The 27,402-nt window shown below is 42.5% G+C and overlaps 1 long non-coding RNA gene across 2 annotated transcripts in view; it reads right to left on the bottom strand.

Annotated features, from left to right (window-relative positions):
- LOC146766405 (uncharacterized) overlaps nt 1-27,402 on the bottom strand; it is an 88,613-nt gene that overhangs the window by 57,885 nt on the left and 3,326 nt on the right. For both annotated transcript variants that reach the window (XR_014957848.1, XR_014957847.1), the window contains exon 2: nt 17,249-22,701. This is a non-coding gene — a long non-coding RNA (uncharacterized LOC146766405). The remainder of the gene's footprint in view (nt 1-17,248; nt 22,702-27,402) is intronic.

Raw genomic sequence — 27,402 nt, 5'->3', positions numbered from 1 at the left:
CTGTGGGAGCTGGGCTGCTGGTGAAGCACTCACTGGACCCCAGCAATGGGATGTGAGGATCTGTGACATGAAGGACTGTTGGATTTGGAGTTTGTGACAACCCCTCTCTTCAAGATCACTTCTTTTAGATAGTTTCCTCTTGGAACCTCCAATTTGTGTCTGTTTCACAGCCCCTTTCTTTCCATGTGAGTGAACGACTGGCTCAAAGGTTTTATGGCGAATATTTGTTTATCAATTACCTAAAGGTGAATGCAGCAAATCATGTTAAAGCTTCCAGTCTGCTTTCCTTGACTATATTGTGTTAGCTTGAGCAGCTTGCTCTGTAATTCAGTAACTTTTGGAGGAATGACAGCTGCTTTGTTGCTTTATTGGCTTCTGCATCCCTTTAGAGCAACCTCAGCCATGTCCTGAGTGAAAGCAGCAAAACTCCAGGCAGCCCTTCCCAGGCACAGCTCCCTGCATCTCCCAAAAACACTCTTTGGCCCTGAGAAGGATTGGATTTCTAATCCCACCTTGACCTTGTCCTCTCATTAAATTGCTGCAGCCAGTTTCCTGCTCCATGTGCTCCTTTCAGAGTTGTATTGAAGCATTTCTATGTCATTTTTCACCTCAGTGAGAGAGGGGTGAAGGTCCCAAAACAGAGCCTGGACCAAGGAGAAACATCTCTAAATGTTTGCTTGTGTTCAGCCCCAGGGGCTCAGCATCCCCAGGCCTCCCTGTGCCCTGCTCTGAGTGTGTGCCTGGGAAACCTTGGGGGAAGGTGCTGCTCAGTGCTGGCACTGAGCCCCAGGAGTGAAGGAGCTGCCTCCTTTCTTACTGCATCAAAGCGAAACCTGATGTGTGGCCCAAGGCCTCGTGGACATAAGGCAAAATGACACCTTGAAATTCCACTTTCTCACCTTCTCAGGGGTCTGTGCAGAAATTCCTGTGCTTTCCACAGATGTGCAAAATGTCAGCGCTGTCACTTCTGCTGTTTCTAGAGGTTCTGGAATTTACTTGTCAAATGGCAATGCTCAGCTTCCCTTCCCCACTCCTGCAGTGCTGCAGGTCCCAATCCCTCAGCCCCTTGGCCATTAGAGGCTTGGCTAAAGCTCTAAAGCTTGGCTTCCACTTTACTTGCCACTGTCCAAAACAGAAATCCCAGAAAGCTGTGGAGTTTCCCTGGAGTTCCTGAGACCAGAATTCTTTCTCAGCCACAGCTGCAGTAGGAAAGTCTTCATGGCATATTCCAGCAGTGTCTTTGAAATGTTTTCTAATTACCTGTTTCTGATAAAAACATGTTTGCTATAAATATTACATACACAGGTAGATTTCAGGCAAAGCAAATATCATTTTAGTATACCCACACACTTCCATACAAAAATGAATGTTGACTTTGATCACTATAAAGAAGAAAACAAAAAATTACACTTTTCTTTTTCTCAATGTTGGAAAGATACTGTTGCTAAAAGGACATCTGTGCGCTCTGTTCTATAGGTTTGAAATAGCTCTTTACAGAAAACAGGGAAAGGATTGTCAGATCCTTCCAGAAAGGAATTCAGCTACAATTTGAGTGTGGCATGGCACTGAACACCTCACCTTACCTTGCAGGCAGAGCTGGGCTAAACAGGATCCCTAAATTCAGCACGTGTCAATTCCCTGTAATTTAGAGTTTGCTGCAAGTTGGCCCAGTGTCTTTTTTGATTTAAAATATTCCTGATTTGCAGTGGTTCACCTCAGGAGAGGGAGTCTTCCCCAGCCTTCTAATATTAACAGTGAGTGGAAATGCCATCAGCATTTATCTTTTAAACTTTGCTGAATACATTACACTGCAGATTTCATTGCTCCTTCTGCAGAAGCAGAGGGAAGGAATTGTGTTAAACACTCAGTGGCTGTGCCAGGAGGCTCTCGCTGCTCCAGGAGCAGCTGTCCCCACGAGCAGAAGAATCCCCACTGTCCCTGCAGTGCCCTGTGTGGCTGGAGAGATGGGCAGTGCTGGCAGGATGCCCAGGGCACCTCTGTGTGTGAGCTGTGCCCCCGGGCTCGCACCACATGCTGGCAAAAGGCTCAGCTGTGCTTCCTAAAGCTCTTCGTGCAGTATTTGGAACAGGCTGGGTGGGGGTTTTGGCCAGGGGAACAGTGGCAGAATTTGGTTATTTCCCAGCCAGCACAGGAGCACAGCCCTGCTGCCTGGGGCACAGAGAGCAGCTTTGTCCATCACAGAACTGACTGGAAGGGGGCTCCTCCTTTCCTTTGTGTTCCCCAAAACAGGAGCAGCTCAGCACAAGTCAGGGGAGCTGCCCTGGCACTGACTGGTCAGAGCAGGAGTGTTTGGAACTCATCAGCTTTGCTGCTTCTCCTGGAGCTGGTGGTCAGGGAAGGCTTACAAGCAAAACCTTGTTTCAGACAAGCAGAGAATTCTCAGAGAATTTCACTTATTTGGCTTTAGAAAATGTAATCACTTGTGTTATTATCATAAAACAATTATCTGGAAGGTTTTGCCAGTTTCTAGTGAACTACTGAAAGCTATACCTAAAAATTGTGTTAGTGAGAAATAACACACACACACACAAAATAAAAGCCACTGCTCTCCATTTGCAGAGGCAGCAACAGAAAAAGCTAAATATCAGTTTTCATAGCAAAATTGCTATTTGTTGGTGAATCAGTTTCATGCATATAAAGAGTGCTTGGGGATTCTGCTCCAATGCATGTTTATTTATGAAATGAAAAGGAAGCAGAATTTTTGAGTAGTCCCATGATACAACCCAGAGCTGAAATGTAAAGATAGAATGCAAAAGCCAGTGATGCTAATAATAGAAATGCAAGGTCTCTGAGGGTGAGCATGATCTGTGGGGAATGCCAGGGCTGTTGCAATCAGGAAAGAAAGGATTCTTCTGCTTCACTTCTTCCTAAAAATTCAGGAAAGCTTTTAGTTTGTTTTAAACTTGTGTTTCACAAAATCTGGTGGCAATCATGCCCTGAAGGAGTAGTGCAGAAGCAAACTATAAACACAGCAGCTCTAGAGTCTGAGGGCAGAGTGAACAGCCAGCTTTTGTGACATTCAAGGGAGAAGATTTATTCCCTCTAGGTTGGCTTTGACCTTGCCAGCCTGCACAGGGCTGAGGGGGACCCTCTGCTACCTCTAAGGTAGAATGCTATGACTTCTAACTGCTGACATGAGCAGTGAGAGCATCCTGCACCTCAGCAGCAAACAGGCACAAACACAGTGAAGGTCCCCACAAAGTGCGTTTCACCCTCCCTCATCCCCTCACTCCTGGACTAAGATCCTTTGGTCATATTTATTTCAAATTCCAGTGGTGTGTGCCAGTGCACTCTCCCATCATGCAGCTTTGCCACTGGCATTGTTTCTGTGTTTGCTTGTTCTCTCTGGCAGAATTTAATACCTTTTTTAAATTTCGTTTTCTCCCCTTTCCCCTCTGTCCCTGTTAGTTCTTCAAGCAGTCTGCCATGTCTCTCCTCCAAAAGTGGTCTAAGCACCTTAGCACACTAAGCCTGCATGGATGGCTGCTCCTGTTTCACCCAGTGGAGGCAGAGATGATAGGGCCCCTCTTCCCAATCCTATTAGCTCCTCATGCTTTTCTCACAGACAGCAGGCAATGCTGGTGAGTTGGCCATGAACTGTGTTGTGTAGGACAACCCTACAGCCATGATTTAACACTATCATTCAGCAGATATAAGCCACTAAAGCTTTCAGCAAACTTGTAAGGCTTAACCCAAAGCACTTGGAAACAAGATAAAAGCTTAAGCATTTCCTCATCTCCCATTGGAGCCAGAGATCCGTGTGTACTGACCTTTCATATTGCTGGAATCAGTGTGCACTGAAAATCCCTCTGTAATTTAGCGCTCCAAGGAGAGCAGCCTGACTCATCTCTGAGACACTTTGTCTGCCACTCAGAGTCCAGAGCAGCTAAGTGAATAAATAAAAACACCTAATGAAAATAGCATCCTAGTCAAGGAAAGCATATTTGATCCACCTGATTATTTGGTTCACAAAATACAGGAACTGAGGAACTGTGAAGCAGCTCTCAGTTATACAGGTCTGCCATTCACCAGTTCCTGCAGTTGCTTCAGTCACACTGGGGTAAGGAGAAATGTGCTGTGTGGGTTTGTGAATATTTCACAGCAATTATTTCCATTCTGTGGGCACCTCTGGAGGGTGTTGGAGCTGACTTTGTTGGAAGATGTTGTGCTGTTGTTCCACCATGGAATCCTGGCTGTGTAAAGTGGCATCGCTCTTGCCTTGGCCCTTTTGCCAGGGTTACAGCTGTATTCCTGTCCTGAGAGAAAATTAAGGAAGGTCTCACCATCTTTACAACAGATGGTATGTTACTAAATAAGGGGTTTTAAATAAACCTTGGATGGTTTTGGTTCTCTTGCCCATATCCTCACTGAGCACTAAATTTTCTGCCTAATTGGGGCTGTACATCTCTGTCTAAGCAGGACTAGTAAAACAGTCTAAAATTGTTTAAAATATCTGCAAGTGTCCCAATGATGTGTCTTTGTGCATTTACTGAAGTGGAGCCTCAGTGAGAGATAGAAAATCTTTTGAATTAGTCACCTTCCATGTAGGAGGGAATGCACTGGCTGATTATATTGTTCTTTTTATCAGGGTATGACCCCTGGTGAGAGAAGCAGGAGCTGGGCCAGACCGGGCTGTTCTCTGACTCTCACTGAGCAAACTGCACTGCATCCAGAATCAGTGTACAGTGCTTCTGGCACTGGAGTGTCTGCAAGGGCCTGGGAACAGCAGGGCAGAAAATATGGAATGATTTCCCATTACATAGGCAGTGGCAGGCTCAGCAGCCAGCTCTGTCTGTATACCTAGAACTTTCACTTACTCTCCAGATTAAATCACTTTTGGTAGCAGCATCTTTGATAATCTCTTGCCTAGAAGTCCTTGGCTTTTCTAGCAGGGGAAATATATTGGGCTAGTCAGGTTGTCTTCTGTGATACCTGTCAGTTTAAATTGCATGACCTTTTAGTGAGCTCTGAACCTCAACTGTCAAAGTCAATTTAATCATGTGTCTTTGCAAGGCTTCACAATTCCAGAGTTCTTTCAGCTCAGAAAACTAATTGAAAAAAGTTGGCAAATACTTCACTAAAGAGTAAGTTAACTTGGAGGAGAAATATATCTTCTTTTGCATGGAGTTCCCTATGTTGTTCAACTTAACTTCAGATGAGTTCTGCTGAAAATATTCACCCCTAAGGCAGCCCTTTATCTTTTCTAGCTCTGCATTTGACTGGTTCTCAGAGACCAAGATCTGTGGAAAGCAATTAAATTAAATCTTTTTTCCTAATTGGACTGGATCTGTGCAGTTGTTGTCCATTTCCTTCAGACATCTCAACATAGAAGAAACTATTTCCCCCTGCACATCAAGTCTCCTATTTTCTGTCACAGCACCAATAACTGTATTCCACCTCCTCATTCTGGCAGCTCTCGTTTGCATTTTCTAAACTATGGCATTCTCCAGATTTGTAGTTCTGAGGAGAGATGACCCCTCCGTGTTGACTTTTGTGTAAGACCTTCAAAAAGCCTCTTCAGGTCTGGTTTTAGTTAGCATAGCCATGTCTCACACTTCTCTGGGGGTTGTGATTTGTTGCCAGCTGTAGTGCTGGCAACAGGAGGCTGCTGCCATTCCTGCTTGGGCACAGCCCCAGCTGCTGCTCTCTGCTCTTCCCACCCCGAGGGGAGGCTTGCTTCAGCTCCTCCATGGCAAACACACACCTGCCTCAACTCAGGGGTGGCAGAAGTGGGGACAAGGAATTTGCAGTGTCCTATGATCCAACAGCAGCCACTGCAGTGTAGAAGTGCCAGGGAAGGTGCAACCTCACAGGATCATGGAATTGATGAGGTGGGAGAAGAGCCCTGAGACCCGTGAGTCCAACCTATGACCAAACACCTCCATGCCAACCCGACCACATCCAGTCTTTCCTCAACTATCCCAGCAACAGTGACTCCACCACCTCCCTGGGCAGTCCATTCCAGTGTCTAATCACCCTTTCTTTAAATAAATTCTTCCCGATGTCCAACCTAAGTGTCCCCTGTCCACCATGTGTCCTATCTTGTCTTGACAGGACAAGAGACTGTGTCCTCTTGTCCTGTCACTGGTCCACTGGTTTCAGGGAGTTGTAAACTTGTTTTTCTCCCTTTCACCACTCCAGCTTTCCCAGGGAATCCTCCTGCCCTACCTCCAGTCTGAGCTGCCAGTCCCAGTACAGTCACTCAGAGTCCCTGCACACTTACCAAAGGTGATTGGTGCAATTTAAGTTTACTGAAACTGAGACAAGAAAAGTGTAGACACCAGCTGTGAATGGTATCACCAGCCCAACCAGTGCCCCTGGAAATGCTTATGAATTCATTTGCCACCCTCAGAAGTCAGAAAATTTCCAGCTCTCAATAAAGATACTGTGGTATGTCTCAGGACCACATGTTGCCTTTGTTACAGGATGAGCACGCTACTGGATATGAAAAAGTGTTCAGAGAACACATTTTAAAATCAGGGCAGAAAGATGGCTGTTTAAATCAACCTTTCAAGAAAAATAAAGATCCCCACTTACAAGAGTTCTAAAGCCTAGGAACCCAAATGTATGTTGTGAAGGAAAATTAGAGGCAGAGGCAATCAACAAAGTTCTCGAAGAAAACTTTTAAAGCTGAGAAAAAAGCTGTTCTCAGCATCTACTGCAGAGTGGCCTTATTAGCTTTGAGGCTGGGCACTCCAAGGGACAAGAGGCTTATCCATCCTGCTCAGTGTTGACAGTGCTGTTGGTATTCCTGCCCTGACCAAAGACTTATCTCCTCCCTTATGGAATGACCCAACTCTGCCTAAAGCAGGAGGGAGCCAAGGCAAGGCCAGGCTGGAAAGCCCATGTCCATGATGAGTTTTCCTAGGTTTTGAATCTTCTTTTTCCATTGCAGAGCAGAGAAGAGCCTGATAATTTAGAGAACAGTGCACAGGAATATATCAAAGGAAAGCAGTGACACTTCACCTGCTGAGGAGGCCTGGAAGAGAAAATACACTCAATGTATATAATCCAACCTCAATTTCCAACTTGTCTCTCTAGGGAAGGAAGGACCCAAGAATATAAATCCACTCATAATGCAATCTGAATTTTGGAGTCCTTGTTTCATAATTTATCAGATCCCATTTTGACTTGCAAGAAGTGTCCACGTGGTGAGACTGGGAGAGCTGCAGCTGCATTGGTGAGCAGTACTTGTGATTTTACTCCATCAGAATCACTCAGGAGCTGCTCAGCAAAATGAATAAGAAAAGGTCTGGTGTAATTGACAGTAAAAGGCCTCTGAATTTAGTTACTCCTGCTTTTCCTTTTAAAGTTTCTGATTAGAGTGTAATGGCTGCTCAGTAGCAGTCTGCAACAAAACTGCCATTTTTCCTCATCTATGTATTTTTGGTTTTTTGATGCCAGTAGGAGCAGCTCAGTAACTTCGTGGACTCGGTGCTGCATAGGTCCCTTGTAATTAAGCTGTTATCTCTGAATTCCTAGTGCTTATTTGACTTCAGCACAAAATATGGCTGTTGACTTAGAATTCATTGATAGCAACAAACAGGCTGAGGTTATAATTTATCAACTGTGTTCACTGGGCACAGGAATTGTCTCGACTGATGGATTTCATACAAAGTTCAGGAGCCAAATGCACAACAGGCAGTGCTCCAGGCAGGTGGCACATCTCCATGCTAGTGCAAATGCCCCCAAAAGCTTGGATTCAATTAAAGGGGCTGCAGCACAGCAGGGAAGGAGGAAAACACGTCAGGCTGGGAGAGACATTGAAACTCTGGCAATTCACCATGCCCTTATAACATATGCACTTCTGTGAATTTCAGGCAAAGCACAGTAAAAGTTTCTTTCGTTACAGAGGCATTCAAGCAGAATGAAAAAGAAGATAAATTGTCTTTTAGAAAGGAGGGAGGGTTTCCAATATTCCTAGCAACCTTTATAGTTTTATGTCAAGCAGTAGTGGAGGGGGGGAGGAGTTGTCTTCTAAGGGATCTTTCCTTAAAGGATATGATAGATGATTAAGGTGCACAGAAAGCTTCAATAGTATATATGTGAAAAGTTCCCCCGGCAAGGGCTCATTGTAAAACAAATGTGCTGCTTTAAGGATAATGGCATGGTATTATTTATGTAGACAGTTCCAGCAGTTCCCAAAGAGAAGTAAATGCTGTAATCATACCCATAAAGGCCTGCCTGCTTGCTTGCACATTATTTGGCATTAATTTTAGTACAGGATAATTATCAAAGGAACATTTGGATTTATTATCTGTAAAGGCAATTTGAAGTGACGTATGAATTCAATACAGTAAGTGTTCTTCTCTCAGCAGTGTGAATCCAAAATAGAGTCGTCGTCTTTCACCCACTAAGTCAAGCTGTGCCTGGGCATATGGAGATTTTCATAATATATTCTATTCAAGAATCAGATAGCAGTAAATATTTGTGAAAGTGATAATCAGCAACTGTTTCTGAGGGCAGGAACAACGTACTGTAAGATTTTGAAATGAATCCCTACAGTTAGTGCTCCTCAAGGTCTTTTGGGCAGGGAAGGAGGCAGGAGAGTGAGGTGTTAAAACACTGAGAGAAGGGATGCAAGATAGAGCCTGAGTTAACACTTCTCACTACGATGATCACCTGCAGTGAAATGTTCACCTAAAATTTCAGCGCTGCCATTTTTCAGCTTCTAAAAGTAAATGGCTTAGGAAATGGTACAAGCCATCTGTACTGCTGCAGCCAGTAGGTTTTATTGGGCTATTTTTGTTCTCACTGGACTAAACTCTGCTCCTGGCTTGCTAGACAACTGAGAAAAGAAGTGTCCTTTTCTATCTGCCCAAGCCAAGTAATTTATTTTGCTCTTCAGGCTTGAAATCTGCTTTATGCCCTCACATCTTCAAGTCTTGACAGTGCTGTAATGGGCATTGTACAGTGCTAAGCAGAAAAGCCATGTTCAAGAACCAATTCAGATCCCCCTGCTTTTGATCCTTTTTGATCAGAGTAAGCCAGCAGAAATGTGACTTCCCTTTGCTCCGTGCTCCAGGGTTTGCTGGTGCTTGCCCAGGGAGCCGTGTCACTGAGTAAATACTGCAGGCATTTCCCAGTGCCTTTCAGGGGAGTTTTCAGCAGTTTCTTCTCTTTCAGTGATCCCCTGGTGTCTGGGAAGAGCTCTTGGAGACAGCCACTCTGGTCTTTCTCCTGTCACTGTCATGCTTATGAGTCTGGCTGGTTTGGAGCAAGACCTGATAATCTTCTCTCTGTGGATCTGCTTTATTTAGTTAGTTATTTGTGTATTTATATAATAGGAGTCATAGATAGTCTGGGCTGGCAAACATTGCCCCAACAGGGTGAAAAGTGCCTGCACAAATAGAAAGGACGGTGCTGAGCAAATCAAAACTGGCAAGTTCTCAGGACTCAAACTCCATTTTGGACTTTTTCTAGTAAAAAATTGGTTTTAAAACCCACAGGGCATTAAAACTTTGTAAGTAGGAGGATGACAGTGTAGCAGTTCTGAACAGTAATGATCAGTACTGCCAGCCATGAACTCTACTTTGCAGATTTTCTCCTGGATGTGGAAATACAGGCAGGAAAATACAGCAACCCGAACAAAAATCTTTGTTTCCTATCTCAAAGTAATTGATTAGAGCACAAACCTTGAAATTGGAGAGTTATGGTGCTCACAATTCTGAAAGCAGACATAACAAAGTCATTTGGTAGAGGATTGGTTAAGTAATTTATCCCTTCTCTCTGTTCATGGTTTCCTTATAATCAGTGAAGCATTCCTCAAGTGACTGAAAAGAGGCTGTTCTGTCAGGAGCAAGATATTGATGTCAGTCCCTAAAAACCAGAGCCAACACGTGGATTTGGCAGAGCCAGCACAGAGGACATGGTGACCACAAAAGGGAAAGGGGCTGAGGGCAGTTTGCAGAGAGGGGAGGGAAAGCTGGTACTTGCTGGGATGGAGATCCAGGAGCAATAGGAAAGCTTAAGAGGGACAGTTCAGGCAAAGAGAGATAGAGAATGGCACTGTCAGGGGGGAGGACAGGAGTCACGGCACCATAAAAAAAGAAAGAAGTAGACCAGATTTCCATGTGGTCACACGGTGCTGTGACCAATCTGATTTTCACCAGGTGAGAATCCATCTCACCCTCTCCAAAGGGGCTGCTGGACTGTCTGGCTGAAAAATGTCCTGGCACTCTGTGAGCAGCTGTGGCCCTGATGCAGAAGGTACAGGGGGGTGTCCAGGCACCAGCACCATGCTGGAGGTCAGAATTAGATGATCATAATTTTCCCCTCTGGCTTTAAAATCTATTAACAGCTATTTTATGACGCTGGTCATTTATCATCGCACCGCAGACTGCAAGACCAGGACCACCATGATATACTTCATAGATAATTTATTTCCATTAGTTCACAGCTAAACTTAATTTAAAAGAATTTCTAAAAAATTGATTATAAGGGAGAAAGCCTAGAGACTTCCCAGTGTATAACTATTTTGGGGAGGGGGTGGGGGAAGGATTTTTAGAGCTATGAGTGGGATGTAGATGTCTGACCCTTGGTTGTGCTCCACATTTTAGTTGTACCTTAAATTTTACCAGTAAGTAATTCTAATGATGTAGGGAAATGTTGGCATTGTTTTTCCACTTGTGTACATTACAGTAATTTTTTTTTCCTGAGAACTTAATCTTCTGTTTTAAATTAAGTCAAATAATCTTGTCACTATAAAAATAATTACCATAATTTTCTGAAAAGAGCATAGGAAATAAAAGATTTTTTTAACCTCCCCCAAACTCACGCTTTTCTTTCCAGCATTAATGATTAAAACAGTGTTAGATTTAAAGCTCCAATGAAGATTAAAGCACAGGAATGACCACCTTTGTATTTTGAACGTATCTGCTGTTGTTGATGCTGCTAATAGGTTCCACAGGCAGAAGTACTAATTGGTCTAAGACCAGATAAAACTAGACTTACTTTCTTTCTTTCTTAGGCAGACACTAAAAAAATTTAAAAAAAAATAAGAGAACAAAAGAACAAAATCTCTGGGTTTTTTTTGGAATAAGAACCCAGAGATAAGGAATCAGCTCCTCCAGGTCTCATCATTACTGAATGTGCTCCCCTAATTTCTGTCATCAGCCCACCTCTGTCTCCTCCAGCCCAGGCTGCCCAACCCCAGCACAGAAATGGTCCCAGTGGGAGAGGAAGCAATGACCCTTAATCAGTAATATCCCTTTGCATCTCTTAGGAGGAGTAGCACTATTTTTAGAAGTTTTCTTTGTAAGAATTACTTCTTTTCTTGTGTTCTTCAGCACAGATCTATTAACCAAATGTACTTTACTGTTAGATGTATGACCACTACAAACTACAAACTGCACTAACATTACAAGGTTCCTGATTGCTGACACACACAGAGCCAGGGTTTAAATCTGTGTTGGAGGAAGCTCTATACTCCCTGTGCATTTTCTGCATTAGGACCCTAAGCCCTTAATGGAGCTTCCCAGTGGAATTCCCAAAAGGGAGCAGGTAAAGCTGAAATGGCTGGGACTGGCACCAGCCCTGGCTGTAGACAGGGCTGCTCTCAGATTAGGCAGGGCCTGAGTGCTGAGTTAAATCAGGACAGCAGGAAATGACCCAGTATTTGTAGAATGCATTTTGAGTTGTGAAGTTTATTTTCTCCTGTAAACTCTTTTGTTTTCCAGTGTTAAATTACAAGTTACTAATTACAAGTTACTAATCATAGCAGCAGTTCCACAACAGTCCTCAGAAGCATCCTGAGCCCAGCTGGCTTTGCTCACACAGTCCTTGCTGCCTTGCCCTGTCCAAGGGCTGAAGGGAACAGGTTCCACAAAGACTCAACACGTGCCTGTTCCTTTCCAGTGGCAGTGGCTGGATTTATTCCCCAGCTGTGGCTGGTGATGTTTCCAAAACCCTCTGTGCAGCTCTGGGATTTGTTTGTTTGTTTACAGCAGCAGCTTCAACAAGAAGAGAGAGCAGGAAGCATCACAGAGCTGATGTAAAGAGAGCAAGAGTCTTTTGTAATTCCTTGTAGCTCTTTCAAGTACATCCGTTTGTTTGACACTGATGCTGTTATGTATTTTAACCAAATACACATGAACAAAGGAGCCAGTCCTGGAGCCTTTGCTTATTCAGTGTTTCAGGAAAGACTTCCAGATGTTCCTTATAGATGTTTAAAATCTTTTCATGTAAATTTTGATTGTACCTCTAAAATGAGGGAGTGTAGCTCCTTGCCAGAATCTGAAGCCTGATCTGGAGGAGAAAGTTAAATGAACATATTGATGTCAGCTACTGGAAGCTCTCCTGAGATATTCTGACACTCAGGGAAGGATGACAGCTTTGTCCTCCAGTTTTGAGATACTCCTAAGCCTTGTCCTGCAAATTTGGTCAAGTGAGGGATTGAGTGAGAGTATTCACATTGTTTATGTGGAGAAAAGTCTCTAAATGTGGAAGTAAATGTCCCTCTTTCTCCTGCCATCATCTAGCATCTCCCATGATTTTCTGTTTGTGTAATATCACTAATGCGCTGTTCTGACACCTTTTGATATTGTTCCAATCCATCCCAAACTCTAAATATTATGCTTGTGCATGTGTTTTACTCCTTTATTTTATAAATAGATGTACACAAATGAATCCTGACTCTGGGCCTAATACCCGATTTACACAGATGCAGATTGGTTATTATGCCTTTAATTTGCAAGCATAGTTGATATAATTAAAGATGTTTCTGCTTTTTAGCCACACAATTGCATATGGCGTTTTAGAAAGAATGATACTCCTGAAGGATTTTTCCCCACTAATGAACATAATGATTGAACATCAGGTACAGAACCATTCTGCAGGCAAGTGTGATATTCCAGTAAAATCTCACATAGGTTGGTAGTTGCATGGTCTGGAAATATCATTATTACCAAACAGACCTGATTTTTGCTGACTGTCCTGATGTACTGCCCTTTCTTCTGGGTGATGGAGGGGAATGTACAGGAGCACAAATATATGATAGTTCATAAATATAACACTCCTCACTTAAATGATCTTTTCAAAAAGTAAGAACTTTCTAAAAATGCTTCAATGTCATATAATCTATTTCACTCAGTAAAAGCAGAAACAGCTTAAAAATCTCAATAATTTTTTGTAGAATATTCCCGAGCAAGTCATTTGTATGCTGGATTTCCACTTGATGCAATATGAAACCACAGAGATACCTTATCATACTCCAAAGGCTGACATTATAAGACACTACTGGAAATATTGCAGAGCTTTGCATAGCAGAGGACATTCAGCCAAGCAGCTGCTGAAAGTCCTGTGTTCTTAAACACAAACATCTTTGCTGCTTCAATATTATTACTTCAGAAGACCAGGACCTAGCCCATAATATTTATATCATTTTAAGTGTCACGGGGAAAAAAATCCAAAATGAAAAGGAAAAAAAACAAAGCAGGGGTGAAGGGGTGGGGAGAAAAAACAATCTAGCTGGGAAAGCTCCAGGGACTCAGTTCTTGCATACTGACATTTTCACCACAGTGAAAGCTTCTTTTAATACAGGGCTGTGGAAACAAACAGAGGGATGTCTCTGCTCTGGAGAAATTGGAGCTGGTGTGATCGAGCCCATCTTCTCTCTCACCCCAGCACAGCCCCTGCACAGGCTGGCAAAGGCAGAGTCCCAGCACGGCAGGTGGGTGGCACTGGGTGGCACCGTGCCTGTCAAAGCAGCTGTGATGAAAACCCAGGGCTAATCTTCAAAAGCAGCTGGGTTTGATGCAAGGTGAGGGCTGGTTTTGAGTTTTTGTCTTTCTGTTTTGTCTAAAACTTGAAATTTAAATTGTGGCTTCCTTAGGGAAGGCTGCACTTTCAGATACCTCTTGTTTTCAAGTAAGATCTCAAGCTTTTATGCCTGGTTTTCCTGAAGCCTTTGGAAGTGGATATGATTTTCCCATGGAACCAGAAATAGTGTTTACGTAGGTTTTAAAATAATTGGTTTTAAAACATCTCCCAGTGGCTAAATCCTTTGCTTGCAGATGATAAGGAAACATTTTTTTTTGCTGGATGTTTACTGCTGTTTTCCTGGCTTTGTGAATCTAAGCTTTAATTTTTCTTCCCATTTGTGCTTATGTCCAAAGGTGTTAAAGTTGAACTATTGTAAAATTAATTGCATCAGGAAACACAGTGTTATTTTTCTCCCATATCTGATGTTCATATTGTAGCTAAGGGAGGGAAGGAGATGGAAGGGGAGGTTTCTGAATGTTGTAGCAGACAAGCTGCTTGTTTCCTTCACTGATAAAGAGAGTGATTCCTTCAAAGTGGAGTAGAAAGATGGCTTGGGGCTTTGGCTGTGAATAACATCACACGCAGCTGCACCAGGAGCAGAGTCAATATCATGCTTTGTGGCCTCTGAGTGTCTGGGAATGAATGCTTTATGGGCACGTTTAGAGCAGGCTGAACCACATCTAAACCAGCAAGAGTTTCATATTCTGAAAGCTCCAACCTTTGCAGAAAGCCTTATATATTCTATACTAATAAGAACTGTAGTAAAAAATTACTCTGAAGATTTACAGTGACACATAAACACATACAGATGCTAATGTGTGTAAGGAGCAGGGGAAGAGAGGAGGCAGATTTAGAAGTGAATGCAGGAAGGAAAAACTAAACACAGTTGGACTGTTGTGGCCAGAAAATGAATTAGTACTGCATTTCTCTGCCAAGCACAGAATATCCATCTCATTTTTAATTTTTTCCTGAGCCGTGGATATAGAGCTAAATAGATGTGATAAAAGGTCAGGGGTTTTAAACTCCACACTGAAACAATAAAAAAGATGGGACTAATTGTCCTGAGACCTTTTGCAGCTCATAGGAAGGACAAAGACAATTTTGGTGCCTTGATCCTGTTTCATGGAGTTTAGGGAAGTATTGCCCTCACCTTGTCCTTCAGAGGAAGAGATTTATTCCTCACCTGGACATTTACAAACTCTCTGCTCAAATACTTCCCAGGCAGCCAGGAAGTTACAATGATACTACTAAACTTGGTGTGCTTTTCAAATCTCCCCATCTTAATTATCAGAGTCTCCAAAGATTTATTTGTCTCTTGGGACTTGCTGTTTTCTCAAAATCTAATGAAACCCATTCCTCTGCAAGTAATGACATAACTATGGGGGGGAAATAAAATAAAATAAAATAAAATAAAATAAAATAAAATAAAATAAAATAAAATAAATAAAATAAAATAAAATAAAATAAAATAAAATAAAATAAAAATAAAATAAATAATAAAATAAAATCATAAACTATGCTGTAAAAAAAGTAAAGGGTCAAAGCCCACATAAATTTCTGAGACTAGAAGAATTGACCCTCTCTGCAGGCAGATCCACCCCCACCTGCAGAGAAAGCATAATCTGGTTCTTCCTCTTGCTTGTTGAGGGCCCCAGCTCTCCTTGCCCTGGTGCCCTGTGGGAATCCAGGGCTTTCTTCTGGCTGCCCTGGCAGGCCTGGGACCCTGGCAGGGGTCAGGAACCCCCCTGGACAGAGCCCCCAGAGACACTGTCTGTGATCTCTGTCCATGGAAAAGAGTTTTCAATTTTACAGGATTAATTATAAGCTCTGAGTGTTTGATATAAGTAATAATTAAGTGTGGCACGGGTGCAAAAGTAAAATTTTAGGATTCTAGATTAGGGGTCCAAAGGGGAAAATATGGAGGAAATTGGGTGTGTCTTGTCCTTTTTCTCCTTCTTCATGCCCTCCATGTTTCACTGTGGTGTTGGCATTGTTCTGTTGGTTTAGGCTGGGGACACACTGTCCAACGTAGGTGACAGATATTGGCACGTTATTGTAAATCCAGCCCAGGGAGTTTCTGGTATTTAATGTTTGTAACATCCCACTGAGGGCAGAGCCCCACACGCTGCCCTGCAGGACAGAGCTGGGCAGGGCAGCAGAACATGTTAGAGATAAACAGAATAAACAACCTGGAAACCAGCACAGACCAATTATGGCTTCTGCTTTGGCAGCGGGGCTGACAGAGACTTTCTACAATCTGGGGATCATCAATACCTCAGATTCTGACAGTGCCCATCTCAGAGGGTGTCTCCTGCCTGGGCAGTGCCTGTCTCACTTGCCCATGAGCTTTCCCTGCTCTCCAGCTTTGTGCTGCCTCCCCAGGGGCTTTCTGCCCTCCCACTGCCCTGCTCCTGCTGCCCGTGCCAGCTCAGAGCTGGCAGCGCATGGGGACAGACCTGGCGCCCTGTGCCACCTCCCTGCCCCTGGCGCAGCTCTGCTGTCCCTGGGCTGCAGCCCTGGTGTGCTGCCAAGGCAGGCTCTGTGTCAGCTCCATGGCAGCACACAGGGCTTGTTCTGCTCCAGACTACTCCTAATAAATGTGATTTATGAGGGCTTCTTTTCCCAAGATGGCTTTGAAGAAATGATGTTGATATCTATATCTATCACATATAAAAAGCAGAGTGGGGTGGTTTTTTGTTTCATTTTTGTTTGACTTTTTTTTCCGTAATATCAGATATCTCTAGAACAAGTACAGATTTTCTCCTTTTTTTTTTTTTTTTTTTTTTTTCTGTTTTTAAAATGTAGTCTTATTCCCTGGATTAAATTTCAACATTACCATACAACATTTCACTTATCCTGTGTAGTGTTGCAGTGGTGAATACTGAGATGAAGCTACAGAAGTCTGAAATCAAGAAGTTTTTTATCTGTTTTAGAATTGCTCAAAGTCATTCTAAAGTTAGGAATAAAGAAGGTATATTCTCGAGAAAAAGAGCAGACATTCACCACAGTTTGTTTATTCTTCTTTGTTTGCAAAATAGTCCTCCTTTCACCTTAATAAATAGAAGAATTAATGAAAGCTTTTTTTGGCACCCTGACTATTACTTTTATATAGCCATCAAAAGGAAATGTGAACAGGATTGACAATTTCATTTATCTTTGTGATAGAAATGCAAAGTAAAGAATTTGTAGCAAGTTCTGTGCACATCATAATAAAAGGGCAGCAAGAAACCCTTTTCCAGCCAGTGCAATTTATTTACCTCTTTTCAAAATCAACTCCTCATTGTGTGCCTACAAATCTGCCTGCTCTGAATACGCATTCAAAGAGAAAGAAAACAGGGCAACTTTCAAAAGGATATTACATAGGAAATTGCAAAAAGTACTTTGTAATTAGTTGGAAGTTTTCTCAAATTGGACAGTGTGTTTTTGTGCATTTCAATAAGGTATAAAAATGCACTCAGCTGATTACCAGGAAAAAGGGGAGCCAGTGTGAGACAAGCAAGGTCCATTCCTCAGCAGCACCAGTGAGCAGTGTCCATCCCCAGGAAAGATGCAAAGGCTCTCATCTGCAGAGGATGAAGAACAGAGGAAATGATGACCTTGAGGCAGAACTGATTCATGTTTGCTGTGATTAGATACTGCTGTGTGAAAAGGAGCATAAGATGAAGGAGCTGAAATTAAGACTTTGAAGTTCTCCTTCTCCATCACAGAGGCTTTTCCCTTTCCATTCCCTGAGGATGGAGATTGTTAGCTGTGTGCTGTGGGTGATCCCAAACAATCAAAACCACTGCTTAAAACCATACAATTTTGGTATAACAACTTGGAAGAAATGACCTAAATCTGTCTGCCCCCACCTGCTGTGTCCCACCTGCTCAGGTACAGTGGGTGTGTTGGCCCTCACTGCTGCAGGCAGGGACTGCAGCTCCACACGAGCATCCCTGTGCATTCCTGACTCATCCTAAGCTGGAAGGAGGCCCTAGTGGGAGTTAGCCAATATCTGGAGCCCTGAAAGCCATTTCCTGCTAAGAAGGTTGGGGAAAGGAGCCATTCAATTCTGTGAGCAATTCCAGCAGTTCCCAATGAGAACAAATGTCATTTATGTAAAATATACTAAGGGTTTGTTACAGGAATGGAAGAAAAATTTACTTCTTGGGTTGAGGAGTAAGGCATCAACCAAAGTTCTAGAAATAATGAATTATGAAAACAAGTGAGGCAAGTTTTTCAAACACAAATGCTACAGTGCCCATCAGGCACCTGCCACAGAATTCCAGATAATCAGCCATGAGAGACGACTTAACAATGAGCAGCTGGGGGGAAATAACAGACTCTCCATGCCACTCCAAGCTGGTATTTCTGCAAGGTTCTAATCAAAGAATGGACCCCCACCATTGCTGTTTCACTAAACCAAAGGTTTATGTGGCTCTTTGTCCTGGAGATTAGGTACAGTCTCTTCACAGAGATTGTTAAACTAACTCATAAAACCACCAGTCCAAAAACAGGGATAAAACCAAAACCATTGCTGAATCCAAGGAACATGACATTCAGTTTGGCAGCATGGGCATCAGGAACACCTTCTTCCTTTTCTCTGTCTCTAAACACCAAAAATCATATGTGGAAAAAAATAATTCTTCAGTAGAAACAACTCTGTGTTTCATGTGCTTTCTCTGCTTGGCATTTCATTGAATTTGCAAAAATCTGACAAATCTAACCAACCATTAAAGTGTATAATAACAGTGATAACTAAAAAGCATGCTTTGAGGGAGCATACACAAGCAAATGCAGATGATGAAGAAACGTAAGTAGAATTTCTAATTCATGATGAAGAGATTGAATCATTTGGTCAGACAGTTTTAGTAATTCATCATTTATTCATTAACTTGTACTGCAGCATACTTCTATTTATTTTGAGTGCAATTACAAAGTACAGTTGCACAGAATGTAGGCAGAGATCTAGATAAAGGATAGTTTTAGGACAGTTGCTATCCTAGATTTGTAAGCAGACATTTCTATAATTAATAGTGGATTCACCACGTCAAAAACATTCACTTCTGTAAAATGGCCTCATATATTATCAAAGTTATACTAAAACCTATCAATAACTTTGGAGAATTTTTATAAATTGTAGGCTAATATATTTGTAGACTAAAAGGTGAATCATCAGGGTTTTCAACAAATTTAACTTTTTAAATAAGACCTTTTCCACAGCCTATAATTTTTAATCATGTATCTATAGAAATTCATGCTATGGTATTTACATTTCATAAACTACAAAAAAAAAAGGTTGTTTTCAGTGTGTGTAGAATATTTGTCAAATTCTCAGTGCAATACAACTCAATAGCATAGAAAGCTGTAGCCCATGAGCTTGCTCAATATTTTTGGAAGCAGGTCTCTGTCAAAAGTGCTACTTGTTTTTTCTACCTGAGTAAGCCCCTAGTTCAATCAGATGAGCATTTTAGTCTTAGCTAAAAGTCTACCATTAGCCAAGGAGTTTGGAAAGCTATCAGCTATTTCTCAGGAAAAGGTCAAAGATAACTGCCATAACTGCCAGCAGCTGTGGCTGGATGTATAGGTTAATCCAAGTACACCAAAACAACAAAAAGGATCTTGGAAGAAAAACAAAGTACGTATGACAGTATCTTAAAAACATAAATCTTTACAGTAGTCACATTAGACGAGAAGCCTGCCTTTTAGCCTGCTATTTTAATCATCTCTGGTTATTAATTTAACCCTGAAAAGGTGAGATATTTTGGAGGCTTCATGACAGCAGTGCTAAGGAGGCCACCCTGGCCTCGCTGCCTGTGTCCTTTTAGCCATAATTGCCAATTTCAGACCTCTGATTTCCACAGATCTGCTTTTGACTTGATGGTATCATGTTGACAGAGAACCTACAGACAACAGAAGAGCTTCCTAATGCAAAAAAATATTGCTTGTTTTTATCAGAATTTTCAATAACCGTGCGATTCACTGCCATGAACTTCACCATAGTCTAATCAGCCAACCAGTCCTGCCTATTAGACTTGGCTTTTCTAATCCACAAAACAAGGCCATGAAGTTGGACTTTAAAAGACACATTTCATGAAAAGGAAAGGTTTGTAGAAAATCATAAGCAGCAGTGAGGAATCATCACCCATAAGAGAAGAGGATACTCTGTGAAGCAGATAATGTAATCCTGGTAATCATGATAAAATGAAGCACAGTGAGGTTATGATTTGAAATCCAATCCAGAAGTTTCCCTTCAAAGCTTTCTTTGAAACTCTGTGGATAGTGTTTATAGCAGAAGCCACGTGCGTCGTACAAGAAGAAAACTCAGGAAACATTTTCATGGGGGTTTTGGCTTTAGAGTACATTTTGGCGAGGTGCTGGCTTTTGGGAGCTGGCCTCAGTGGCACAGCCGCCCTCTCCAGCACGGGGTGTCCCCAGAGGGGTGCTCTTGTCCCCGAGCGGGGCGGGCGAGGCGCTCAGCCCCGTGTCCCTGCGAGGGCCGCAGCCTCATGCCCGGAGCCAAGCGCTGCTGACACCCGTCCCCGTTTGTCACCACGGGCATCTGGCCACAGGGCTCCTTCCGAGGTGTACAGCACGGCCAGAGAGGCTGCACTGCTGGGGAGAGGCAATAAAAACAGGTAAGTGGAAAGCATCACACGCCGAGCGTTCGTACACGGAATAACGCTGGGAAAAAGACTGAACCTCCACATTCGGGGGTTTAACTTGGGAGCACGGAATAGGCTGCGAATGCACACCCAGCTCCAAGGAAAACACTGCTTTTGCTGGGATAGAAAACTCAGTCGGTGCTTAGATTTGTCCTCACAGTGTCCATCTGCTAGCAGTATTGTGGCTGAATCCATTCTGGTTATCATTACAGTTAACATCTTCATAACTTCTTCTCAGCTTCCTCCTGAAACCTGGACTCCACAGCAGCCAAAACTAGTGAGTGGTGGCACGATCACAGCTGAATCCAAAGAGCTCTAACACACAACACATATTGTAGTCAACTTTCTACAGGATTATGGGGATTATCTCCTAAAAAAAGATCAAAATAAGGCAGACCTTCTGAACAATGGAAATCTCTAACTAGCAGTATGGTCAATTTATTTAAACAAATGTCTATTTTTACGTAATGGATTAATCTCAGATTAGTGAAGTGAAAGCCATAATATTAAAACATCTGTAACCATCTGAATTCTAGAACTTTTATGAAGTTGTAACTGTCTGTTTCAAATACCTTTCTGCTCATGAAACCTTTATCTTCCCCCTGTGGCTGCAATGCACTGAAGGCAGGTGAGGCTCTGAGCAGGCTCTGCTCCTGGGCTGGGCAGGACCCCCCTGGGCACAGCTGGGCTGGAGCTGCAGCCCCCCAGCACTGCAGGCTGCCCTGCAAAGCCTCACAAAAGTCACCCACACAGCCCAAGTCCCAGAAACCAAATGAATTCCCAGCAGGATGTGGAGCCTGTCCTTCCCAATTCGGCAAGATACCTGCCTGCACGCTGGAATGGCTGCCTGCAGTGAGCTGCACATTCTGCTCAACATTTGGCACTGTGTAGAGGGTCTAAGTCAGAGCAAAGTCACATCCAAGCATCAGGACTCTCACCCAGAAAAGTGAGCAGGAAGGGAGAAACATGTTTATGTGTCTGAGTTTTGGTATCCCCGACAGGAGAGCTTTATGGAGGAGCACCTGCAGTCAGACTCATGTTTATCCCTAACAGCAGCCACTGTGAACAAGTGTGTGCTGCCGTTTTTTTCTAAAAGTCTGCAAATATAACTATTTGTCCATTAAACTCTTTGTTAGAACCATTTGCTCACCTCTAAAGTTTCATTTAATGAAGACATTTTGTCTCAGACTCTTCCAGGATGCTTTTGTAGATTAATCGCTGGGACTTGCGTATTTCTGCAGTGGTCATTGTTTTCCTTGAATCCATCTTCCCATATGTTAAATGCCTCTTCTGAGTATTGGGCTGTGTCTACAGCCAGTGTTTTCCTCCCACCCTTTTCACACCTAACAAACTCCTGTCTGATGAAAATTATTAATTACCACTGTGTAATGCACAGCTTCTAATCCACACCTACCAAAGGAGCTGCTAAGGTTAGGTTTTGGTGATTCTTACTAGAATTTGTACAAAAGAATGATCTGTCAGAAGTTAACCAGTTCAGATCTTGGGATAAGGGAAGTGAGAAATAATTATTTTTAATTTCATTTCCCTGAGAACACTGAGAAAAAAACATCAGAGTCTCCACATGGATGTGGAATGAAGAAAATCTGCCTTTTAGTTTCCATATTCGTTCCTTTTTTTATGGCATTATCTCCCCAAGTCTTCTAGTGCCACAAACTCTTTGGAGAATGGGGAGAGGCTCTCTTCCTGAATGTTTTTGATTCTTTGGGGCTAAGCAACTCCTTCTTCTTTGGAAAAAATTCCTTTAGGGCCATGGGCTGCAGAAAAATTACCCATGAGAAAATGTATTCTGGCCAGGAGTGGGTTCCAGCCTTGCTAGCCACAAGCTGAAGGGCATCCCTCACATCTCAGTTTCCCAGGTTGTGGCTGGAGCTCTGAACCCAGCCTCACAACTGAGTGCCAGCATCTGCCTGATACAGCCCCACTGACCGGTTCCTCTCATTTGGGGGAATAATCAGTTCTGTTTTCTGGATGGATTTTTCTTCAGCCTGAGTCCTTCCTCCCATAAAATATTGATGTGTCAACAGGCATTTCCAAACTTCCCCAGTGTCACCTCCCAGCCCAGCACTTACTCCTACACATCCATCAGCCATGCAGCTCTGTAACCACAGCGAGCACTGAGGACACAGCAGCAAGTAATTGATCCTGCTTGGAGCAAAGAGTCACTCCAGGTCTCTCAGTCCTTCTGAAGCAGGTAAGGGCTTGGATCACCAGCAGAATGAAGAGGTACATGGTCAGTGGGAGGGTTATCTGCAAACTGAACAGCACAAAGCACTCATCCTGTCCCATTCCCTTCTCCTTACCACAAACACACAAATGCACAAATGCACAAACGCACAAATGCACAAATGCACAAATGCGAAATGCACAAATGCACGCTGTGGTGGGGTGGGGGGGAGCCCCTCTCAGCCAGGCTGCTCCATCCAGGCTTTCTCACACAGCCACAGCTGCTGAGAGGAATGAGAACAGAACGGGGAATCGGGGCCAAATTTTATTTCTTTTTCATATTAAAAAAAGGTAATATAAATGATTAAGTCAGAGCATCTGATTCATCCGTACAGCATGAGGTCAGGTGTTTCACTTGATAAACGAAGACATTGACTTATTAGCTCAGTTCTGGCAGAATTATTAAGAGCGTGTTTACATTCAAGCTCATTAAGAGAGACATCTGAAACCAGAAGCATCCAAAATTAATGGATTCTTTTTGAGACTGTTGGCTTCAATGGGTTGTGTTGCATTATTTTATCAAGTGTATAGGTTTTTGTGGTTTAGGCAGAGAGCAGCTGCAGACAGTTCCTTAAAAAATGTAAATGTATTCTTAATCTTTAAAGGAAAATTAATTGAATACCTACAAGCTTTTCTGTGCATCAGTCGACATATTTGCACCCAATATGATTTCCCATGTTGTATGTGTTTTATGTGTACTGTGAGATTCTTGTTTTACGTGAACTTTTCCTTGCACTCTGGTCTTTTGTGCTCTAGTATTAATTGGAAAGACAAGATTTCTGTACATTTCCTGATTACACTGATTTAACAAAGGTCATGAATTTGGCTTTACCAACTCACCAGATTCACACTGTCAACACCTGTTCCCTTGGTGTCTCACTCACCCATGATTCAAAGACATGGTACATTGATGTGCTATGGACTTAAACCCCAGACTGCCAGATGCAGTAACCCACATACATTTGGAGTATTCCCTTATATTCTCACAGCTCAAGTGCCATTTATAAAGGTATTTAATATAGAAAATCTTATAAACCATTTAAAGCACCACAATTTTGAATACTATATATCTATATAGAGACACTATGTCTCTCTCTATATTTTATCTACATAAAATAAAATGTATTGTGTGCTAAACAGATTTTAAAGCAGTTGGTGCTGGTGAGCACAGGAAGATTGCCCCTGTACCTGGGTGAGGCCAGGAATCAGAGGCCATCACGCTGCAGAGGATGCTGCAAGTCCTGCTGACTCAGCTTGCTCCCTGCCTTCTGCAGGAGCAGATTCCTCTCACCCACAGTGCTCAGCTCTGAGCCCCCCAGCAGCCACATCAGGAAACCTAATTCAATCACGTTTAAACTAAAGCTTTTCTACCAGCTTTAGCTTCTGCTTGACCAGAGGGATGCAGGAGATTAATCTCTAATGGTAACTGGTTTCCTTCCAATTGTTTATCAAGTATTTATTATTAAAAAAAAAAAAAAAAAAAAAAGGAAAGGAAAATAAGTCATGTATCCTAAACAAATGAAACTCACTTCTGCACCTCTACTAATCAGGCTTTATTTGCTTAGTATCTGTGATGTAGCAGCAATTATACTAATTCTCCAGTCACTCGTTGAATCTCTCTCAAAGAACTGGATAGATGTGACTTGAATTTCTAATCCTTTAGATTTTTTAGCTTTGTACTAGTGGAAAGCCCAGCATGATGTGATCCTGACAATACAAATAATGTACAGGAAAGACGAAACAATCTCAGCTTTTTAAAAAAGTAAAGCAACCTCCTTGGATTTACACATGGGAGAACATATATTTTTCTTTATAATATTGCACAGAAGATACATCTCCTCCCCCTTTACAGTTGGAGACTGTTGAGACATTTATATTGCAGGTCACAGAAACACTTCCAGAACTGAGATGCCTAAGTGTCTAAGAGTTTGCTGCAGATCCTGTCTGATCTGTTGGTTGCTTACATGGATTTCTTTCCTTATGAGGTGCTGGGAGTTCTGAGAACAAATATATGTTGGTTTTCTATGTGGGAGATGTTATGAGTATCTGTGAGCAGAGTGGGAAATACAAGGTATTCCCAAACTCAGAGGTGTTCTCTCCTGGACTTAGATATGGTGATCTAATATAATTTCTAATGATCTTGGTATAATTAAACATTTTACTCCCAGGAAGTAACCACAGTGTGTAGGTAGAGACATTTCAGTGTTAAAAAAAATCACCTACATTCTGTTGGACACTGCTGGGACATCTTCTCATAGTCACATAGTCAGAGCTTCTCGTGGTAATGTGGAATTTTGGCTGCTACCTTCTATTTAGTATACTTCTCCAAAGCAGAGTATTTTTTCTAATTCCCAAGACTGAGCTGAGTTGGATTTTATTCCACTCTCTGCCTCTGGGTGATCCACCTCATTCAAGCTCTTCCCAATAAATTTGCTCAATCCCTTTCATATGCAGGGGTTGCACTGAGCAGTGGAGGAGCAGCAGCTCCCATCTGCTGCAGGCTGAGCTGCCAAATGCCAGCCCCATGTGCTGATGGACCTGACAGATGACAATTTTTATGTTTTCTTCTCATGCCATCTTATACTGGTGTCTGTTGGGCACCCAGCATCATGTCTTTTGTTAAAACAGGCTATATGCTATAAATTTCAGATACATTTTACAGTGTGGAATAACCTGGGTTTCTGACTGTCTTTGATTTTGTTGCAAGCATGGTGTACTAGAATGTGAGATTTTGTTGCATTATTATGAGTATGTTGTCCTCTCTTTCCATATGTTTCTGCACAAGTGTCTCATCCTGTTAGATCACTTAACTAAGAATGTCAGATAAGAAAGCAAAAGTAGAAACTAAAGTTAATTAAAAATGTGTTTGCTGCATAAAGTGAGAAGTATACCTGGCCAGAATACAGAAACATGTTTTCTACCTAAATCAGTTTCATGGAAAGTGAAATGGAATTTTGTGGTGGAAATGTCACTTGTGCAGAGTAGGGATAAATAAACCAAAGAGGTAGCACGGTCTGCCAGTTTTAACCCTGAATTTCCTCATACGACTCCAATCAGTTCTTTCTCAGATACTGTGTTAGACTCCTGACTATCACCTGGATCTTGGAAAAACTTCAAGGCAGTGCAATCTCTGCTTGGAGATGGGAAATAGGAAATTTGTAGTGTATCTTGAAAACAATCCAGCCCTTTGAACTTGCAGTTTTTATGACCTTTTACAAACTCTTTCCAGGAACACAAATATGGTGTTCATATTTGATCAGGCCCAAAACACAGCTTGTTTTGGGCATGATCAGGACTGGAATAATGAGGGGTGGGGAGAAGGCAGAAACAAGGCAATTATAACTCTTGATTAGATGTTAAACCAGTGACATTTTAAAGGCAACCAGGGTGGCAGTTGCCAGCCTGTTTTTATGAGCTGCTCTGAGATAGAAGCTCCACAGTGAAGGTCAGTGTGCTGGAAGCAGAGATGTGAACATTTTAGCATCTCTCTACTTTTGCTTTTTTGTGTCTATTTATATCCAATATTCTTTTCTGTCCCTCACCTATTTTCTACAGAAAATGCAGTTTGCAGAAACCCCTCAGCATGCCATCAGCACACTCGGGTACCAGGGAGGCACCCCGAGCCCCAGAGTGTGCTGGAACCACTTGTGTGAGCTGTGAGTGACAGCACTGTCTGCTCCAACCCTCCATGTCCACAGGGGTCATGTGCAAAAGCATTTACTTTCTGTAACTAGAAGCAAAATTGGCTCCTCTGACTACAAAAACATGTCAGTCTAATGAGAAAAATGAGAAGAAAAAAACCTGACAAAAATCTAATAGAGTGTTGAACAGGACTTATTTCTGCCAGAGGATTTAGGGGAGAGATGAACATTACTTAAATATGGTAGGAATACCATGTCACATCAAGAATGTTACAGTGTTTTTACCCCAGCTCCAAGTATGTCTCATCCCACATGCTTTGTGTGTGCAAATTTGGATGGTTTTGCATCTTTCTTCTTTCCAAAGGTAATCTGCACTGCCCTAATTTCTGAGTGGATTAACTCCAAACAGGAGAGAAAGCTCCTCAAGCAGCCATTAGAAAATATTTTGGTCATTCAAATAGAGGAGCTACTAGTCATTTAAAAGTATTACAGGGAGAATTTACAGACATTCTTCAATGTAATCAGCTACACAGTGCTGGAACCACTTAGGGGATTTCATGGGTTCCTGTAAAACACAGTCCAACAACATCAAAAGAGGTGTGCCACTACCAGCCCTGTGAGTGACAGTGTCTGTCTAAAGCACCAGGAATTCATCCAGTGCTCAGCATCCATCCCCTCCCGGGGTCAGTGCTGCTCCTGCATTTCATACCAGGGGGATTTGGGTTAGTACTGGGGTATGACAATGGGACCCAGAGATGACAGTCCCCTCAGGAGGAACTCTGCGGGCTCCATCCAATGGTCCCTTCAGACTCCTCCTGGCTTACCTGGAAAGGTGCTCAGGAGTCAGGAAGGGCTCAGAGCTTTCCCTGCCACCATCCCCTCGAGGATGGCCTAGGAATGAAGCCACTTGTACAAAGTGATGGAGTACTGTTACACAACAAATGCTCCTGTACTTGGGTTTATCCTACATTAGAGGGATTTTCTAGTAAAATCTGATTTGGAAGTGGAATACTATGGAAATGCCATAGGATTTCTCCATAAAAACAACCAACTTCACTTTGCCCAAGTGTAAAATATTGTTACCTATCTGC

This window comes from Lonchura striata, chromosome 11 (assembly GCF_050655825.1).
Source record: "Lonchura striata isolate lonStrDom1 chromosome 11, ASM5065582v1, whole genome shotgun sequence".
Lineage (NCBI taxonomy): Eukaryota > Metazoa > Chordata > Aves > Passeriformes > Estrildidae > Lonchura > Lonchura striata.
The sequence above is the reverse complement of the archived record's forward strand: the minus strand, read 5'-3'. Positions and strand labels throughout refer to the sequence as shown.